This window comes from Theropithecus gelada, chromosome 4 (genome assembly GCF_003255815.1).
Source record: "Theropithecus gelada isolate Dixy chromosome 4, Tgel_1.0, whole genome shotgun sequence".
Classification (NCBI taxonomy): domain Eukaryota; kingdom Metazoa; phylum Chordata; class Mammalia; order Primates; family Cercopithecidae; genus Theropithecus; species Theropithecus gelada.
The window spans coordinates 52,142,401-52,155,746 of NC_037671.1; the positions used below are offsets into that span (position 1 = coordinate 52,142,401).

General features: G+C 36.2%; 1 protein-coding gene across 2 annotated transcripts in view; it reads right to left on the bottom strand.

Moving 5' to 3' along the window:
• Positions 1–11,609, bottom strand: part of CRISP1 (cysteine rich secretory protein 1) — a 46,545-nt gene extending 34,936 nt beyond the window's left edge. For both annotated transcript variants that reach the window (XM_025383696.1, XM_025383695.1), the window contains exon 1: positions 11,503–11,609. The gene's annotated coding sequence lies outside the window, so the exon portion shown is untranslated. The remainder of the gene's footprint in view (positions 1–11,502) is intronic.
• Positions 11,610–13,346: the final 1,737 nt, after the last annotated feature.

Here is a 13,346-nt window from a genome sequence, read left to right on the forward strand (position 1 = left end):
ACCTGCCTGTCTCTGTAGACCCCACCTCTGGGGACAGGGCACAGCTACACAACAACAACAACAACAACAACAAAAAAAAGCAGCAGAAACCTCTGCAGACGCAAACGACTCTGTCTGACAGCTTTGAAGAGAGCAGTGGATCTCCCAACACGGAGGTTGAGATCTGAGAAGGGACAGACTGCCTGCTCAAGTGGGTCCCTGACCCCTGAGTAGCCTAACTGGGAGACATCCCCCACTAGGGGCAGTCTGACACCCCACACCTCACAGGGTGGAGTACACCCCTGAGAGGAAGCTTCCAAAGCAAGAATCAGACAGGTACACTCGCTGTTCAGCAATATTCTATCTTCTGCAGCCTCTGCTGCTGATACCCAGGCAAACAGGGTCTGGAGTGGACCTCAAGCAATCTCCAACAGACCTACAGCTGAGGGTCCTGACTGTTAGAAGGAAAACTATCAAACAGGAAGGACACCCACACCAAAACCCCATCAGTACATCACCATCATCAAAGACCAGAGGCAGATAAAACCACAAAGATGGGGAAAAAGCAGGGCAGAAAAGCTGGAAATTCAAAAAATAAGAGCACATCTCCCCCGGCAAAGGAGCGCAGCTCATCACCAGCAACGGATCAAAGCTGGACGGAGAATGACTTTGACGAGATGAGAGAAGAAGGCTTCAGTCCATCAAATTTCTCAGAGCTAAAGGAGGAACTACGTACCCAGCGCAAAGAAACTAAAAATCTTGAAAAAAAAGTGGAAGAATTGACGGCTAGAGTAATTAATGCAGAGAAGGTCATAAACGAAATGAAAGAGATGAAAACCATGACACGAGAAATACGTGACAAATGCACAAGCTTCAGTAACCGACTCGATCAACTGGAAGAAAGAGTATCAGCGATTGAGGATCAAATGAATGAAATGAAGCGAGAAGAGAAACCAAAAGAAAAAAGAAGAAAAAGAAATGAACAAAGCCTGCAAGAAGTATGGGATTATGTAAAAAGACCAAATCTACGTCTGATTGGGGTGCCTGAAAGTGAGGGGGAAAATGGAACCAAGTTGGAAAACACTCTTCAGGATATCATCCAGGAGAACTTCCCCAACCTAGTAGGGCAGGCCAACATTCAAATCCAAGAAATACAGAGAACACCACAAAGATACTCCTCGAGAAGAGCAACTCCAAGACACATAATTGCCAGATTCACCAAAGTTGAAATGAAGGAAAAAATCTTAAGGGCAGCCAGAGAGAAAGGTCGGGTTACCCACAAAGGGAAGCCCATCAGACTCACAGCAGATCTCTCGGCAGAAACTCTACAAGCCAGAAGAGAGTGGGGGCCAATATTCAACATTCTTAAAGAAAAGAATTTTAAACCCAGAATTTCATATCCAGCCAAACTAAGTTTCATAAGTGAAGGAGAAATAAAATCCTTTACAGATAAGCAAATGCTTAGAGATTTTGTCACCACCAGGCCTGCCTTACAAGAGACCCTGAAGGAAGCACTCAACATGGAAAGGAACAACGGGTACCAGCCATTGCAAAAACATGCCAAAATGTAAAGACCATCGAGGCTAGGAAGAAACTGCATCAACTAACGAGCAAAATAACCAGTTAATATCATAATGGCAGGATCAAGTTCACACATAACAATCTTAACCTTAAATGTAAATGGACTAAATGCTCCAATGAAAAGACACAGACTGGCAAACTGGATAAACAGTCAAGACCCATCAGTCTGCTGTATTCAGGAGACCCATCTCACACGCAGAGACATATATAGGCTCAAAATAAAGGGATGGAGGAAGATTTACCAAGCAAATGGAGAACCAAAAAAAGCAGGGGTTGCAATACTAGTCTCTGATAAAACAGACTTTAAACCATCAAAGATCAAAAGAGACAAAGAAGGCCATTACATAATGGTAAAGGGATCAATTCAACAGGAAGAGCTAACTATCCTAAATATATATGCACCCAATACAGGAGCACCCAGATTCATAAAGCAAGTCCTTAGAGACTTACAAAGAGACTTAGACTCCCATACAATAATAATGGGAGACTTCAACACTCCACTGTCAACATTAGACAGAGCAACAAGACAGAAAGTAAACAAGGATATCCAGGAATTGAACTCATCTCTGCAGCAAGCAGACCTAATAGACATCTATAGAACTCTCCACCCCAAATCAACAGAATATACATTCTTCTCAGCACCACATCGTACTTATTCCAAAATTGACCACGTAATTGGAAGTAAAGCACTCCTCAGCAAATGTACAAGAACAGAAATTATAACAAACTGTCTCTCAGACCACAGTGCAATCAAACTAGAACTCAGGACTAAGAAACTCAATCAAAACCGCTCAACTACATGGAAACTGAACAACCTGCTCCTGAATGACTACTGGGTACATAACCAAATGAAGGCAGAAATAAAGATGTTCTTTGAAACCAATGAGAACAAAGATACAACATACCAGAATCTCTGGGACACATTTAAAGCAGTGTGTAGAGGGAAATTGATAGCACTAAATGCCCACAAGAGAAAGCAGGAAAGATCAAAAATTGACACTCTAACATCGCAATTAAAAGAACTAGAGAAGCAAGAGCAAACACATTCCAAAGCTAGCAGAAGGCAAGAAATAACTAAGATCAGAGCAGAACTGAAGGAGATAGAGACACAAAAAACCCTCCAAAAAATCAATGAATCCAGGAGTTGGTTTTTTGAAAAGATCAACAAAATTGACAGACCACTAGCAAGACTAATAAAGAAGAAAAGAGAGAAGAATCAAATCAACACAATTAAAAATGATAAAGGGGATATCACCACTGACCCCACAGAAATACAAATTACCATCAGAGAATACTATAAACACCTCTATGCAAATAAACTGGAAAACCTAGAAGAAATGGATAATTTCCTGGACACTTACACTCTTCCAAGACTAAACCAGGAAGAAGTTGAATCCCTGAATAGACCAATAGCAGGCTCTGAAATTGAGGCAATAATTAATAGCCTACCAACCATAAAAAGTCCAGGACCAGATGGATTCACAGCTGAATTCTACCAGAGGTATAAGGAGGAGTTGGTACCATTCCTTCTGAAACTATTCCAATCAATAGAAAAAGAGGGAATCCTCCCTAACTCATTTTATGAGGCCAACATCATCCTGATACCAAAGCCTGGCAGAGACACAACAAAAAAAGAGAATTTTAGACCAATATCCCTGATGAACATCGATGCAAAAATCCTCAATAAAATACTGGCAAACCGGATTCAGCAACACATCAAAAAGCTTATCCACCATGATCAAGTGGGCTTCATCCCTGGCATGCAAGGCTGGTTCAACATTCGCAAATCAATAAACATAATCCAGCATATAAACAGAACCAAAGACAAGAACCACATGATTATCTCAATAGATGCAGAAAAGGCTTTTGACAAAATTCAACAGCCCTTCATGCTAAAAACGCTCAATAAATTCGGTATTGATGGAACGTACCTCAAAATAATAAGAGCTATTTATGACAAACCCACAGCCAATATCATACTGAATGGGCAAAAACTGGAAAAATTCCCTTTGAAAACTGGCACAAGACAGGGATGCCCTCTCTCACCACTCCTATTCAACATAGTGTTGGAAGTTCTGGCTAGGGCAATTAGGCAAGAGAAAGAAATCAGGGGTATTGAGTTAGGAAAAGAAGAAGTCAAATTGTCCCTGTTTGCAGATGACATGATTGTATATTTAGAAAACCCCATTGTCTCGGCCCAAAATCTCCTTAAGCTGATAAGCAACTTCAGCAAAGTCTCAGGATACAAAATTAATGTGCAAAAAATCACAAGCATTCTTATACACCAATAACAGACAAACACAGAGCCAAATCATGAATGAACTTCCATTCACAATTGCTTCAAAGAGAATCAAATACCTAGGAATCCAACTTACAAGGGATGTAAAGGACCTCTTCAAGGAGAACTACAAACCACTGCTCAGTGAAATAAAAGAGGACACAAACAAATGGAAGAACATACCATGCTCATGGATAGGAAGAATCAATATCGTGAAAATGGCCATACTGCCCAAGGTAATTTATAGATTCAATGCCATCCCCATCAAGCTACCAATGAGTTTCTTCACAGAACTGGAAAAAACTGCTTTAAAGTTCATATGGAACCAAAAAAGAGCCCGCATCTCCAAGACAATCCTAAGTCAAAAGAACAAAGCTGGAGGCATCACGCTACCTGACTTCAAACTATACTACAAGGCTACAGTAACCAAAACAGCATGGTACTGGTACCAAAACAGAGATATAGACCAATGGAACAGAACAGAGTCCTCAGAAATAATACCACACATCTACAGCCATCTGATCTTTGACAAACCTGAGAGAAACAAGAAATGGGGAAAGGATTCCCTATTTAATAAATGGTGCTGGGAAAATTGGCTAGCCATAAGTAGAAAGCTGAAACTGGATCCTTTCCTTACTCCTTATACGAAAATTAATTCAAGATGGATTAGAGACTTAAATGTTAGACCTAATACCATAAAAATCCTAGAGGAAAACCTAGGTAGTACCATTCAGGACATAGGCATGGGCAAAGACTTCATGTCTAAAACACCAAAAGCAACGGCAGCAAAAGCTAAAATTGACAAATGGGATCTAATTAAACTAAAGAGCTTCTGCACAGCAAAAGAAACTACCATCAGAGTGAACAGGCAACCTACAGAATGGGAGAAAATTTTTGCAATCTCCTCATCTGACAAAGGGCTAATATCCAGAACCTACAAAGAACTCAAACAAATTTACAAGAAAAAAACAAACAACCCCATCAAAAAGTGGGCAAAGGATATGAACAGACATTTCTCAAAAGAAGACATTCATACAGCCAACAGACATATGAAAAAATGCTCATCATCACTGGCCATCAGAGAAATACAAATCAAAACCACAGTGAGATACCATCTCACACCAGTTAGAATGGCGATCATTAAAAAGTCAGGAAACAACAGGTGCTGGAGGGGATGTGGAGAAATAGGAACACTTTTACACTGTTGGTGGGATTGTAAACTAGTTCAACCATTATGGAAAACAGTATGGCGATTCCTCAAGGATCTAGAACTAGATGTACCATATGACCCAGCCATCCCATTACTGGGGATATACCCAAAGGATTATAAATTATGCTGCTATAAAGACACATGCACACGTATGTTTATTGCAGCACTATTCACAATAGCAAAGACTTGGAATCAACCCAAATGTCCATCAGTGACAGATTGGATTAAGAAAATGTGGCACATATACACCATGGAATACTATGCAGCCATAAAAAAGGATGAGTTTGCATCCTTTGTAGGGACATGGATGCAGCTGGAAACCATCATTCTTAGCAAACTATCACAAGAACAGAAAACCAAACACCGCATGTTCTCACTCATAGGTGGGAACTGAACAATGAGATCACTTGGACTCAGGAAGGGGAACATCACACACCGGGGCCTATCATGGGGAGGGGGCAGGGGGGAGGGGGGAGGGATTGCATTGGGCGTTATACCTGATGTAAATGACGAGTTGATGGGTGCAGCAGACCAACATGGCACAAGTATACATATGTAACAAACCTGCACGTTATGCACATGTACCCTACAACTTAAAGTATAATAATAATAAATAAATTAAAAAAAAAAAAAGAAAAAAGAAAAAAAAAAGAAAAAGGATATCCTCTTCATTAATGGTGCTAAAAAATTGGATGCTCATATGCATAAGAATGAAAGTGAACCCTTATTTTTCACCAAATGTGAAAATAAACTTAAAATAGATTAAAGACTTAAACACAAATCTTGGAACTATAAGATTATTAGAAAAAATCATAGGAAAACTTCAGGACATTGATCTAGACAAAGCTTTTATTATTGAGACCTCAAAAGCACAGACAAGAACAAGAATAGGCAAATGGGACTGTTAAACTAAAAACTTCTTCACAGCAAAGAAAACAATCAACAGAGTGAATGGCAATGTGTTTAATGGAAGTAAATATTTCCAAATATTCTTGACTAATATCCAGAATATGTAAGAAACTCAAACAACTCAACAGTGAAAAAACAAATAATCCTATTAAAAAGTGTGAAAGGACTTTTGATGAATAGATATTTCACAAAAGGGGACATAAGAATGGCCAAAGAATATATGAAAAAATATTCAACATCACTAATCATCAGGGAAATGCAAATTAAAACAACAATGAGATATTATCTTGCTCCAGTTAGAATGACTATTATTAAAAGACAAACAATTACAGATGCTAGTTATGGATGCTAGTGAAAAAAGAGCTCTTATATGCTGTTGGTGAGAGTATAAATTAGTATTGAAAACATTATGGAGATTGAAAACATGTAAGTAGAAGTACCATGCAATCTAGTAATTCTACTGAGTATTTATCCAAAAGAAAATAAATGAGTATATCAGAGGAATACCCATACTCCCATGTTTATTTCAGCACTATTTGCAATAATCAAGATAAGGAATCAATCTAAGTGCTCATTAATGGATGAGTGGATTAAGAAAATGTGGCATATATACACAACAGAATGCTATCAGCCATAAAGAGTAATGAAATTATGCATTTGCAGCAACATGGACAGAACTGGAGGTCCTTAGATTAGGTGAATATGCTAGGCACAGGAAGACAAATATTGTATGTTGTCACTCATATACAGAAGCTGAAAAAAAGTTGATCTCATGGAGACAGAGAGTAGAATGATAGATATCGAATACTGGGAAGGGTGAGTGTGTAGGTTGAGGCACGTGGGAGTGGATAAAGAGAGGTTGGTTAATGGGTGCAAACATACAGCTAGATAGAAGGAATAAACTCCAATGCTTAATAGCACAGTAGGTTGACTATAGTTAACAACAACTTATTGTATATTTCCAAATAGTTAGCAGAGAGGACTTGAAATGTTCTCAAAACATGGAAATGATACTCCAGGTGAGGGATGACCCAAATATTCAGGCTTGAATATTACACAGTCTTTGGATGTAACAAAATATCACATGTGCCGCATTAATACATACACATACTAAGTTTCAATAGAAAAGGAGGTTCTGACACAAAGTAGATTAACGTATAGTCACACATTTATATATATACTATACACACACAAGTATATATATACTTTACATATTTATCTCTACATTATATATATTGCATACATGTGTAAACACATATATATACAGAAAATATATATATATACCTATACTCTGACATTTTATTATTCATATTAGTCCTCATTATGAGGCTATCTATACTGCTGTTTTTACATTTTCTGAGGGACACTTTTTTGGGGTGATGTGTGCTTATTATCTTGATTGTTATGATGCTTTCATGATTGTACACTTACATGTACCTTAACTGTACCTCAAAAAAGCTGTTATGAAAAGCTCAAGAACTACCCTCCCAAATTTATTTGTTTTCCACCAGATAAAAATTGGTACTGATAATTTAGATTTTGTCTTTTAAGTCTTCTTTTTTCTTATATACAAATCCAGTACTTAGTAGAATTTACACGTAAAAACATAATTTATGTAAAATATTATCTTGCTTTTCTCAGAATTTCCATTTTATTTTGAAAATATGATTAATTTGTAATTTACCTGTGATTTTGATATAACACTAAATCTAGGTAAATTAATCCCAGAACTTATTTTCTGTGCAAGTACTAAAAGCATCCAGAAGAAAACTCAGTATAATCTCTTGAGAATGATAATGGGATAATCGGTGTCACCTGGGATTATGGTTACTTTGCATGTTGGCATATCCAATGAATTCTGATTGATCAAAGTTTAGGGCAACTATGCTAAGGGAAACTGCTAAGAAAGGACCTTAGATTTTTCAGCCCATGTTTTGGCTTGAGGTCAATGAATAGGTAAAACGCATATACTCGAAGTTACACCTTGTCAGAGAAAAGAAGCTGCAAACAAACAAACAAACAAAAAAACAGGAGGGCCATTATTTTTGTTTGCTTGAGGTCTAAATAGTGGGTGACTGAGTCACAATATGAAGGTAAAAGTTAATAATTCAACATCAGCAGTAAATTAAGCATTTTAGAACGAGGATTGAATACAGGAAATTATGAAGGTATCTCTGTTGCCCCAGAATTATAATAGTGCAGATTTTGGGCCCTGGGATAATTCCTAGAGGTATGGGTCGAAATTGGGTAGGGCTGAAGGGATGGAAAACTGCAGGAAATAGAGCATTTGGCAAATAGCAAATCTTGCTGATGTAAGAAAGATGTAGACATAAAGATTAGAATTGTAGAGCATAGCTCAGAGCTGGAACAGAGGTTGTGAGGGTGGAAATATAAATGGGTCCAGGATAAAAGACCCTGTAGATCCAGACTGAGATACTAAGCCCTAGTCCAACCTCTGGGACTTATCTTATCTCAGTGTTCCAATGGAATAAATGATTCTCTACTGCCTGGAGGATTGCAAATCTAGGAACTAAGTAGGTCATTTCAGCCAAGGAATTACATAGCTGCTTCAACTCAGGTAAAGGTAGCTCTTCTGAACAGAAGTATTACAGAAGAAGAAGCATTACTTCATTGGCTTTAGCATAATTCCTTCTTAAGACAATTATTTTATACACAAATGGCAATCTTAAGCCAATACTCTTAAAAAATTTTTAGATAATAATACCAGCAACTTGATACATTATTTAAATGTATTTCTTTACCCTTTAGTTTCAGGTTGTGTTTCTTGTTGACAAATTTGTAGATCATAAACAACTGAAAGTTAATATTTTGTGAGAGGAAAGATCAAAGATGAGAGAAAAGACTGAGGACAGCTGGGTACTGCCCTGTGGCATGCCCTGGGGAATGCACTCTCATAGATTCAATTGTTAGACCATGACCTTCTCAGCACTTACATGAAGAACAGTCCCTTCCTTGCCTTAACCAAAGAAAATACATCTTCTTTTTAATCTTCCCCACCTCAGTGAATCTGTTATTTGTTTAAAAAAGTTACTGAGGTGTAACTTACATATAACATAGCATGCAAGTCTTAAGTGTATAGTTTGATTCATTTACAACTATGTATATACTAGTGTAACTATGACCAAAATCAATATATAGATGATTTCCAATACCCAAGAAGGTCCCGTACACCCCTTTCAGTCTGAAGACCCCGAAAGTAAAACCTATCTTGATATAACTAGGATTAGTTTCATCAGTTTTTAAACTTTGAATAAGTGAAACATATATTTTCAATGTCTAACCTCTTTCACCACTCATTATTATGCTTATGAGATTCATCCATGTTGCATGTGAAGAAGTTTGTATTTGTTAATAACTGCAGAGTATTCTACTGTATACACACAGTACAATTAATTTAATCATTCTATTAATTATAAGAATTTTGATTATTTTCAGTTTGGAACCATTATAAGTAAAACTATGAACATTTTCTCTGTACCTCTTTTAGTAAACACTGTTGTTATTCACTCTGTGTGTGTGTATGTATGTGTGTGTGTTTGGATACATACCCCAGAGTGGGATTATTGGGCTGTATGGTACACGCATGTTTTCCTTTAGTAGATATTGTCCAATATTTTTCCAAATGAGTTTTATCAAATCATACTCCCGTCAGCTTCATATCCTCACCTATTATTTGTATTCTCAATTTTTTTTCAATTTTATCTATTATGTTTGTGTAATGCTATTTCATTGCAGTTTTTAATTTATATTTGTTTAATAACAAGATATTGAGCTTATTTGCACGTGTTTATCAGCCACTTTGATCCCATCTTTTGCATAATCTCCATCGAATGTTTTTTCCATTGTTGTAATTAGGTTGACTGTTTTTTTCCTTTTTCGCTTATATGAATTCTCTACATCTTCTTGATAAGGCAATTGTCAAATGCTTTACAAATATCTTCCCTTAGTCTGTGGCTTATGATTTGAACTATTTTAGTTGTAGCTTTTGTTAAACAAAAGTTTCTAATTCAAATAAATCTAACTAATCTTTATTTTCTTATGTTAGTGCTTATGCATGTGTTGGCATGTGTGTGTTCTATTTAAGAAATTTTGGCCCAAAGTTAATGAGTCATAAAGACATTTAGCATTGAAAAATATTGGAGAACAAAGCTGTAGGATTTACAGTACCAAGTATTAAAACTCACTATAATGCTGAAGTCATTAAGACAGAGTACTAGTAACACGAGTACAGATCCATGGACCAATGGCATATTATGTAATTCAGAAACAAGTTCACATATATAGTCACTTGATTTATGACAGTCTCAAATGCAATTGAATGGGGAAAGGTTGATCATTTTTATAAAAGACAGGAGGTCAATGGAATATCTAATAGAGAAAAGATAAGTATTCTGATCACCACCTTCCACTAAAAACAAAAATTATTTTCCCTTGAGTTATAGATTTAAATGTGAATACCATCTTATTTTTACAAATCTAAATGTGCAAACTATCATATCTGTAAGACATAAATTCCAGCTATTTGATAATTATCTGATATTATTTGAAGTGTGCAGTCACATTTCTTCCAAATTCTCTTGTCTAGTGATTTTCTCTCATTATAGTCAATTTGATCCATTGCATTATATGTAAAAGGTCTTCGTGAAAACAAAAGGAAGGCACTTAGTGGAGGCTTTGGAATATATTACTAAACATAAGATTTCCATAAGCGGTTTTGGGGAGAATAATTCAGAGAGTACGAAGCATTAATGGGATTGAGATAGAAACTGGAAAGGGAGTGAGGGAGCAGGAAGGGCACAAAGGGAAGTTGTCGAGAAAGGCCGAGGTCAGGTGGGGCACAAAAGTTGTGTAATTTATGAATCCAAGACCTAGCATGAAGACCTGGAGACTTGAAGCAAGAGTGGAGACTGGCAGATGGAAAGACTGCAGAAAGGAGTTTGGACAGCTTAAAATCCTGCCCGCTGAGGCCCACCACTGAATTCTCAATTTCTCCTTCATGCTGTCTTGGTTCTGATAGAGGCTGCCTTACAGTCTTTGTAAAACAAATCTTTTATCGCCATTATCCACTAAATGTCTAGCAACTCTCCAAAATAAAATGTCAAGTTATAAAAGAAACAGAGGAACACTAGTTGTTTGACTATGGCCCCTTAATACTGGCTAACTCTTTTGGCAGCATTTTCAATATTTCATGAAACAAAATATGCCTACCTTGTCATTTTCAGATCTATATAACCACATGGTAATTGTCCCTACATGAAAAAATGTTTCTTCTAAGTCCTCCCCAAGAAGTTCATGAGAATGAACTCAACATGTAATATTACTTTGTATTTATATAGTATATTTTAGCTTGTAAACTCCTTTATTAAAAGCATGGAGATAACTAAACATTTACTTTTAGATCACAATAGTATTAGAATAAAACATTGCATGTAATCTCATTTAACATTATCACAGTGCTATTTGGTAGTCACTTATGAATCTTATTTTCAAATAAAGAAACTGACAAAGATATAATATAACTTACCCAAGTCCACACAGCTTGTAAATTTGTGTCCTAATAAGAACCCAGCCTTTCACTATGTGGGGTACTCGGGCTTTTAAATGACAGTACATGGGGGAGATTTGTTCAATGAGGCAGTCAGTACAAGTTACGTGCCTCTAACAGATCAAGGGATTTACAGTGGACACTGGACATGAATACATGATAATCAGAACAAATCTAGAGTCTGTGAAGATTACAAATCATGATTGTGAGGACATTTCTAGTTTGTAACCCAGGCAACATCATCAATGAACCTCACCAATTTTAAACTTTTACCTTGGGAACAAACTGCAGAGATTAGTTGCATGATTCGGCAGAGTCACAATCAGATAACAAAGGTCACTGTAAGGGAAAATGACTTGCTGGTCCAGAAAAGGGTAACAACTTCTCAGCTTTATTAAATTCATTCAGTAATTATTTTTTGAGGTCTTAAGATGATTTATGCTCTCTTCTAGATGCTGAAGATACGTAGAATAAACAAACATATAAACTACACAATCTTATGGAGTTTGGTAACTGTTCTATAATGTGTCACATACTTGGAGAGATTCTGGGAATGAAAAGATACTCAATTTTCCTAAGAACTTCCTGGTTAAAAGGAAAACTACCTGCAGTTTGGGAGAATTCTAATAGAGATTTGTCCAGAAACAATGTGGAAGCAACTAACTACGTTGAAAGGTATAGAAATACTGAACACTAAATTGTAAAACACTAAAAATTCCAGATATCGTTTGAGTCACATGATGAGAAATAAACAGGACATTTAGAACAAAGAAAGAAATATCACACAGAAATCACATATGAGAATAGAAAATTTACTCTGAAACTAGGTGTAATCAGATGTTGTTGAATTGTCTTATTATTCTGAAAACTTGGGAAATATTTGTATATGTGAGTGCATGGCCATTTATATTGAAGTCTCTACATAGCTTGCTGGCATCTTTTTAAAATTATGAATTAAGTTTTTGTTCTTTGTAAGAAAGAATATATTATAATTTAATAAAAAAATTTTTCTTATGTCTTGCTTAAGAAAGGGCAATCAAATATCTAAAAGGAAAGAGTAAAAATAAGGAAAGAAGTGTGTAGTCATAAGTTATTTTGTGTTAGTTCTGGGGTGATGGTTAGGAAATAAAAATTAAAAGAAAGATCGGAGGCTCTTAAGATAGAACTTTCTGGTCTTGCTAAAGTATATAATGAATGTCCAGAAAACTATCTGCAGGAAAGGAGAACTAAACATCACTAAAAATTACTCACCTACAGCCAGAAGAATTTTTTTTTTTTGGTTGAGGCAGATGGTGTTAATTTAAAAACATACCAAAGCTTATCTGTAAAGTCTTTCATAGATAAGATGAATTATCTTTAGGTTAACTTTAATTGACTTTAAATAATTTTACATGATCTTGAAATTAACACTTACAAATTATTGAGCAACTTTCTCCAACAAACTACATTGTAAAAAGAAAGCTGGAAAAGAATGCTGTTACTTCACCACACCAGCATGGTTTATATACTGGAAATGTATAATTGTCATTTATTTCTTGCTAAACTGCTGTTTATAAAGGAGAGTGTTGATTCAACACCAAGTGAAGTGTTTATGGAAACTTAATTGCTTTGGTTTTATCTGTTGGTCCTGTCAATTCCTGGCATTGCTCTACCCAACACAATGCTGTCTGTATTTATAGCACTGATGTCTTCATATAGAGTTGTTATCCAGCTTCAAATATGGTTTTAAAAGAATTTGGGAAGTGTTGGAAAGCAAAGAATAACTTGATTTGCATGTGAGTCCCAAACATGGGTGCCAGTTGGCTGTTTCTCTTAATAAATTT